A 7,828-nucleotide genomic window follows, 5' to 3' on the forward strand; every position below is an offset into this window, starting at 1 on the left:
CTCCCCTCCTCCCCCTCCCCTGCCTCCTCCCCTCCTCCCCCTCCCCTCCCTCCTCCCCTCCTCCCCCTCCCACCTCCCCCTCTCTCCTCCCCACCCTCCCTCCTCCTCATGCCTGGAGTGCTTCTGTGCTAACTTTATAGATAATAAAGAAAATACAAGGTCATGAATCTGTGTCCCCACCAGACTCTCAACTCCTCAATGACAGCAATTATGTCTTTATCTTCAAATTCATAGAGCCCTGCACATTAGTAGACACTCAAAAAAGCCATAAATTGCTAAATAAAATCAGTACATGGACTCTGGATTTACTCCAGAGCTAAATTAGGAAACAAGTCTTAACATTGCCCAAGGATCCCCTTCCAACTCCTTTATTTAACAAATATTTATTGAGTATGGCTATGTGCAAAGCACTGGTTTGTGTCTGGGGGTCCAGGGTGAGCAGACTTGTGGGCCATCTCTGAAGTCTGTCCCAGTGCCCAACTTCCTGCCTCTCTAATCCTAGATCTAGATGATTCATGGACTGTCTGACCATGCAAGGCCCTCACTTAGGATGGCCACATCTGCTCCTCTAATTTGGGGGGCTAGGATATGCTCTGTGACTAACCCCCCACCGTGACCAGGTGGGAAAGAGCTTCCTCCTCAAGGAGAACAACAGGGTAAGACACCAGAGCAGCCACAGCAGAGGGTGGGCCTTACCCCCAGCCTGTGCTTATTTTTAAGGACAGAGCCCCTGTTTTCTTTACCTTTGTATAAGCCCTCTCCCCGTATCACCTAGCATGGTACATGGCATGGGATGGATGCTCCTTAAATGTTTTCTGGATGATTCAACCCAGTGATGAATCCTTTCACAAAGACTCATGCCGTTACTGAACTCTGGCATACTTTTACCAACAAATAGATATGATGAGTGCCTACTACACGCCAGGCACACACCAGCAGTTAGTGATCCAATGATGAGTGAAAAATCCGGACGGCGCTCCAGATTTGTGCAGGAAGAAATTAATTTCCCAAATGCGTATAGAATGACACCGTGAAAAAGTTATTAAAGGAGAGGGTCACAGGACTATGGAAGTGCAGGCAAGAGGGCCTGTCCGGGGGTCCTGGAAGGCTCCTTTGAGGAAGAGGTTTGCACATCAATCCACCCACCCACCCATACATTATGGACCACATTCCAGGGTTTGCTTAACAAGGTGCCAGCACATACTGACTGTTCACGGGTCATTTCCCCAAGGTCCTTCAGAGCAAGAGGAAACCCACATCTCCTGGCTGCATAGGCCTCACCCAACAACACGCTCAAGTTTTTAAGTGTAAGTTTTCCGGTCAAGAGGAAAAAGAATTTTTTTTTGTGCATGTGTGCGAAGCAGCTTAAACTGAAGCTGACCTCACCATGGGTGTCTCAGGTTGTTTTTGGTGAAGGTAATGAGCCAACTTTCCAGGAACCTCGGGACACACCCAGATTGCCCAACACTGCAGGGCAGTGCAGCCCAGACACCTCCCAGCCCCTTCCCCTCCTCAGTGCCAGCTCCTCTGTAGCCAGAGGTCCACAGGGGACCACCCCAAATGAACCTTCTCCAGGGTCTGCTCGGGGCACGGTCAAGGGCAGGCCTGAAGGAGGGACCCTCAGACCAGTCGGATGAGGCACAGACCAAACTGTCTGCCCACGATCAGGAGATGGATGATGACTGTGCCCTCTGATGCTTTGCCTTTGAGCGGCCCTCACCCCTTCCCAGGGCTCTGAGCTCATAACAGTAATCCTACTGGCTCTGGACACAAGCTGTCGCCCACACCTCGGCTTCTTCCTGGCTTTCTGCTCAGGTCCCCTTTCTCTCTCCTGACTAGCTTCTCTCCATCTCTACTCCCTCAGTAACTTGGGGTGTAAGTGGCCCTATGACGGCCCTGACTTCTCTGCTGGCTGTCACCCTTGTCTCTTACTTTAAGCTTCTGAGAGAGTCTGACCGACGTAATACGCCTTTTCAAGCTGGGGTCTCGTGAGGCCACTCAGAAGAAGACTGAAAACCCTGTAGATCCTTTAAGATCTAATCTCAGCCCTTTCTCATCCTCTCTCCTTGCTGCTGATCAAACTGGTCTTCCTTTTGGATGTAAAGAGGGCTACGATGCCATCATAAAGTCTTCCAGATACCGTGGCTTAGAACATAACCTCTGGGCTCAGTTTCCCGAGCTTTGTCTTCCAAACAAAACCCTTTCTCTCCCAACTTGCCACACATATATGCATATTGGCTTTTGGGAGGGCTGTGGTCTCAGCTATGGATTTTGAAGCCTCTACATTAATATTTATTTGCTCTAGACCAGAGCTTCTCAAACTTTAGCCATGCAATAACCTGAAAATTCTGTGTATTGAAATTCAGAATCCTGGGCCTCCCTGCCAGAGATTCAGATTCAGCAGGTCTGGGGTGCAGACCCAGGTGATGCGGATTCTGCCAGCCCACCCAGCTGCACTTGGAGGAGGACTGTTCTTGCATCAGTCCTCACCCTGAAGCAAAAGTTACTCGGGCTTAACACTGGAGGGAAGAAGAGCGATGAGGAAACAGTGCAGGGATGAGATATCTCCGTGAAGACATTTCTAAATATTAACCTACCTCACTGGTTTACCCCTGAGATGAATCCCCCTTTGCCAAGCAAGGTTTTGAGAAGTTAGGAAACCCACCCAGGTCACCCAGCTCTTCACTTGCAGAGCCTAGAGTCAGGTGCTGACCTGTCTGCTTGCTCCCTGCCCACTGTGCCCACCATGAAGCTGAATTAATGTCAGATTTGATTGTTACTGGCAGAACCACTGCCATCTGTCCTGACACGGGTGGTCAGTAGTGTCATCTCTGCAGAGAAATGAAGATGTTCACAAATGCATCCACATCTACTCCCACTGATACCTGCTAGACCCACCACTCCTCAGTTTAGGGTGCTGGGATCAATGTGACTGAACAGGCAGCCGGGGCAGCCTGGCCAGGAGAGGCACTCCCACCCTTTTAGTGTTCCATGCCTGGCCTGACCCTGCTCTCCTGATAGCAAGAGTTCAACTGACATCTCAAGGCTGGTCTAGGGTATTAACAACTGGGTGAAATTCCCCACTAATTACCAAATGTTATAGGGGCAGTTTCAGCACAGTACTTCTCAAAGTGTGGTCCCCGAACCAGAAGCATCAGATTCACCTGGAAACTCATTAGAAACCCAAATACTTAGATCCCACCCCAGAACTACTAAAGCAGAATCTCTGCGTTTGGGGCCCAGCAATCCACATCTTAAAGTGCCTTTCAGGAGAGTCTGATGCACAGCTAAAGTTTGAGAACAGCCGTTTTTACTGAAAGAATGAGCCAGGTTCCTAGTGCGGTTTGGGAGGATTTGGTTTGGCGACACAGAGGGTTCCCTGCTCTCTGGGCAAGCTCTGACACACACGATGATAGAAGAGTTGGGGAAACATATACTAATCCAGTTGTGAAGTCAACTGTAACTTCTCTTGCTTAGCTTGGTTACAGCCTTGCCCTGGAGAGGATTTATTGCCGGGATAGTCTTTATTTTTTTTAACATCTTTATTGGAGTATAATTGCTTTACAGTGGTGTGCCAGTTTCTGCTATACAATGAAGTGAATCAGCTATACATATACATATATCCCCATATCTCCTCCCTCTTGCGTCTCCCGCCCACCCTCCCTATGCCACCCCTCTAGGTGGTCACAAAGCACCGAGCTGATCTCCCTGTGCTATGTGGCTGCTTCCCACTAGCTATCTATTTTACATTTGGTAGTGTATATATGTCCATGCCATTCTCTCACTTCGTCCCAACTTACCCTTACCCCTCCCCGTGTCCTCAAGTCCATTCTCCACGTCTTTGTTCCGCTACAGTAACTCTTGTACTCTGCCTGGGCCCTTACTCTGTGGGTGGTAATATTTACAACATTGAGACACAAGGTAAACCCAGTGTCTAAACTCTGCTTCCGGGTCTTTCCACACCAGAGCCCAGGGAAGCCTATTTGTTGTCACTACAGGGACAGCCTAAACTACAAGCTCTGGCCCAGCCGGTCTTGTTGATGTGCTTCTTACAATCTTCAGTAACCTCCAATTTCCTGTTTCCGAAAAAGAAAGCAAATAAAATGTAATATATGGGGGGGACTGGGACGGATTACTACATATGGTGGAAACCTCTGTTAGTTCTTGAGGTGAGATAGCAAGTAAATGTGGAGCAGATTTTTTTTGATGATGCAATTCACATACCATAAAATTCACCCTTTTAAAGCATACAATTTAGTGGGGTTTAATTTAAAAAGTAAATTGTGCCACAAGAACTTTCTCGGGTGATAAGAATGTTCAATAGCATGTTTTGCATGATGCTTTCATGGGTGCATATAATTTTCAAAACTCCTCTAACTGAGCCATTAAGACCTGTTCATTTTATTCTGTCTAAACTATACCTCAATTTAAAAAATAATTTAAAAAGTATAATAAATGGTGCAGTTTCCCAGTAAGCAGCCCAAGGTGGCCTCTGAAAATGGTTCGCTATTCTCTTGACCCAGAAAACCCACAAAAATCATGCAAATCAAGAGGTTCAAATCTTTGTGCCATTAAGGGTATGCAGATCCAAAAATCCACCAAGTATCTGAAGGATATCACTTTACAGAAGTAACGTGTGCCATTCTGTCGTTACAATGATAGAGTTTGTAGGTGTGCTCAGGCCAAACAGTGGGGCTGGATGCAGGGTCAATGGCCCCAAAAGAGTGCTGAATTTCTACTGCACATGCTCAAAAATGCAGAGAGTAATGCTGAACTGAAGGGCTTAGGTGTAGATCCTCTGGTCATTGAACACATCCAGGTGAACACAGCTCCCAAGATGCAGCGCAGGACTTAGAGAACTCATGGTGGGATCAACCCGTACATGTGCTCTCCCTGCCACATTGAGATGATTCTTACTGAAAAAGAGCAGATTGTTCCTAAACCAGAAGAGGAGGTTGCATAGAAGAAAAAGATATCCCAGAAGAAACTGAAGAAGCAAAAACTATGGCCCGGGAATAAATTCAGTTAAAAAAAAAAAAAAAAAAAGAGTCAAATAAAAGTAAAATAAATGGTGCTACTTCAAAAAATAATCTGAAACAAAATTTGAGAAGTGTCCAGTGGTTGACTCAATGAACTTGTCTAGAAAATAACAAGCAAACAATAGGTCACATTTGTCTTGCAATATGAATCCATTTCTCATTAATGTTGATAAGAAGAATTCAGATAAGCAAAATATAAAATATTTTATAAAATAAAATAATCAGGTTAACTTGCCCGAGGCAACATAACCTGAACAACGTAACCTTTAGAACATAAACACCAAGAGAACAGTATCAACTTCATGATTACACACAACCAAGTAAAGGAAAAATCACATATATTACTTGATGTAAATACAAAAAAGTAGAGTTTAATTTTTTACATAGTATGCCCACTCTCCAAATAAGCAATATTTTATTGTATATGTATCGTAAGTCATACCAAGTGAATGAGCAAGTTGCTTTTAGCATGTCATCAAGAGTTATCAAATTTAGTGTTTCCCTTGATTTTATTCTAGTTTTCATTTTAAAACTAAGTAGTGTGCACACAAGCAAATAAAACACTACCAAAACCAAGCCTTAGTTTCTAGGGAGAAATTACATAATTACTGATGCAACTTTCTAAGCATGAGGAAAAGATATTATAAGGGATAATTACCAGAAAAACTAATTCAATTCCTATTGCTCTCACTTAACCTCTCCAAGCCTTAGTTTCTCCTTCTGTAAAATGAGGGTGGTAAAAGCTACCTCTGGGGTTTGTTGAGAGGATTAAAAGAGGCAATCCTTGCTAAAGAGCTAATGCCAGGCTTGTAGTTAGTGCTCCATAAATAGAATTATTGTTAATCAATAGTGGAGCTTGCGTTTCCCTTCTATCAAGTTTACATTTTAAAAAAATTGATACCCTAAACAGGTATCTCAGAGGTTCCTCATCTTTTTCACTCAGGTAAAAAAGATCTCTTGAACTAAATTTGCAACAGCCTAAAGCTATATTTTAGGAAGGGAAACAGAATTTATCATGAATGTGCGAAACTACTGTTCAGCCATTGAAACAACCAATTAATAAGAAACCCTTGGAATTACAGAAGATACTATTTTTTATGCCAGGAAAACTTCGTTACTATTTTAATCCTAAAAATGAATAAATAAAATTTTAAAAATTCCTATTGCTGTCTTAGGTACATATACTCAGCTTCATCCCCCTTCCTTATTCAAACCACATACCATCATTTTTTAAAAATAAATTTATTTATTTATTTATTTTTGGCTGTATCAGTTCTTCATTGCTGCAGATGGGCTTTCTTTGGTTGCGTCGAGCAGGGGCTGCTCTTGCTTGCCGTGTGCGGGCTTCTCCGTGCAGTGGCTTCTCTTGTCGCGGAGCACAGGCTCTAGGCTCGTGGGCTGCAGCAGTTGTGGTGCACGGGCTTATTATTTGCAGTAGTTGTGGCGCACCGGCTTATTAGTTGCCCCGCAGCATGTGGGATCTTCCCAGGCCAGGGCTCGAACCCATGTTCCCTATATTGGCAGACCAATTCTTAACCACTGCGCCACCAGGGAAGCTCCATACCATCGTCTCTGAATGTAAGAATATGTGTAGTGTACTTGTAGACTATAGTGATTACTAAAATGTAGACAGTGGTTGCTAAGGACAAATTTTTATATTATACACATAAAAATAATTATTTTTGCTACTATGTCTTTTCTAGATGTGAGGCCATCTAGGTGGGCACATATGCGGGGGTTCTTATTTCTAGCTCGGTGTCTGAGTAGGTGAGAGTAAAGGTGAGATGTGTTTATCTTCAGGTGTGGTCATGCTCTGGCAAAGGTTTATAACTGGGGCACTGTGAACCAAAGGTAGACCAGTTACCAGAAGTAGGCGTGTGTGAATCTCAAACAGGCAATGTTCTCACTCATGGAAGAATATAATTTTATACACATTAAGAGCTTTCTCTTCTTTTTTTCCAGTTAGATGCAAATATAGTTCATGACAAAGCAAATTTATGAAGGGATATGCTAGATCATTCATACCCTTAAACACAATTAATATAATGGGCTGACTTTCTGAATACTCCTTTCAATGCGGAGGAAAAGAACAGACATTGCTCTAGTACAGAGTCAAAGCCAAGGGAATTATAAAGCACACTTGGGTGTTCACTGTGCAAAGAGCTTTCTCTTTTATAGTGATAATCATTTTTTAAAAAGCAAAAAGGGAATACTTATTGAACAACTAGTGCATGTTAAACACCATGTCAGAAACTTTTATTATCTCACAAAATCTTCACAACTAACCCAAGCAAGTAACAGATTAACCCAATTTCATAGACCAGGAATCTGAGGTACAAAGCAACATGGGTAGTAAAGTGGCAAAGTGGTCTGATTTCGGAGCCTGTAGTTTCATTCTCCGACAAAGTCTCAACTAAAATGTGTGAGAATTTCCCCAAGAAAATTGAAAATGATGATGAATGAGTATTTAATCAGACCTCACTCGTTTTTAGTGATATGGTGTGTGACTTTAACTTTTTTATTCAGAAAGTTTACTTCACATCTTCTTTTTATATGAGAGAATTATAGGTGTTTGCTTAAGGCTCAAGGCCATAAAACTGAAGGACTCTGGGCTTTGGTTTAATTGCAAACTGAAACCAACAATGGAAGAGCCTTCCTTTTTCTCTGGGCTCCATGATGCATCCTCTGGTTCTCCTTCCCCATTTCTCTCAATCCCCATCAGGGACCAAATCCTCTCCCCTGCCCACGTCCTTCATGATGACATTCCTCTCTGTTCAGTCTTCATATCA

The 7,828-nt window shown here is 43.5% G+C and overlaps 1 non-coding gene across 1 annotated transcript; it reads right to left on the reverse strand.

Annotated features, from left to right (window-relative positions):
- Window positions 1–7,082: 7,082 nt before the first annotated feature.
- On the reverse strand, window positions 7,083–7,198 carry LOC114905415. The gene has a single exon (XR_003796241.1). It is a non-coding gene; the product is annotated as a small nucleolar RNA SNORA22 (small nucleolar RNA).
- Between the last annotated feature and the right edge of the window lie 630 nt (window positions 7,199–7,828).

Source organism: Monodon monoceros, unplaced genomic scaffold, assembly GCF_005190385.1.
Source record: "Monodon monoceros isolate NGI ecotype Baffin Bay Population unplaced genomic scaffold, NGI_Narwhal_1 Super_Scaffold_21, whole genome shotgun sequence".
NCBI lineage: Eukaryota > Metazoa > Chordata > Mammalia > Artiodactyla > Monodontidae > Monodon > Monodon monoceros.